Raw genomic sequence first — 751 nt, 5'->3', positions numbered from 1 at the left:
AGCTCTACTCTCCAGGGTTTTCCTTTTTCTTTGGTGTTGGGGATTAAATCTAGAGGGAGGGCAAGGAAAAACGAAATGCAAGCAGAGTCGGGTCTACCAAAGCGAGGCTGAGCTCTACAAAATCCCCCCTCCATCCCAACACACACATAATGTATTTTATCATTAAAAAATCAACATTGCTTCCAGTGGTAAGGGCGCCTGGCTCCAGTTCCTGAGCGCATTTGTTGCTGGGATTCAATCCGTTTGGGAAATGCAGATTGGCTTGCGACCCACTGTTTGATTTATGAAGTGTTACATTTGCTATTGCTTACACATTACATTGTGGACCTTGAGAAAGAAGGGGAGAAGAGAGAGGGGTGAAGGACAGAGAGAGACCCACCACCCTACACACTGGCAAAATGGGAACATAGCTTAAGCAACGGCTCCCCGCCAGAATAAATTGCTAAAACCGATTCTCAGCCCATACTTTCCCATCACCCATCCACAGTCGCCAGCTGAGCTCTCGCCTCGTAGGTAAAAAGGACATGTTTACTCTTTGATGTGTATTTCTTTATAAAGGCATCAGGTGCCTATAAATAGCCGAGGTTAGAGCAGCTTTTGCTGCGAAATCAATACCCCGTCCCCCCCCTTCCCCTTGCTCCCTCGCCTGAGCTGCCTTATTAATTATGAAAAGGCTCCTCTGCGCCCCGGCTCCATCGCCGCAGCCTCCTGCTTAATGGTGGTTGCTGCCTCTCGGCCCGCGGGCGCGCAG

The sequence above is a fragment of the Rhea americana genome, unplaced genomic scaffold, assembly GCF_003343005.1.
Source record: "Rhea americana isolate MKP2758 unplaced genomic scaffold, rheAme1 scaffold_70, whole genome shotgun sequence".
In the NCBI taxonomy this organism is placed as follows: domain Eukaryota; kingdom Metazoa; phylum Chordata; class Aves; order Rheiformes; family Rheidae; genus Rhea; species Rhea americana.
Note: the sequence above shows the minus strand (reverse complement) of the source record.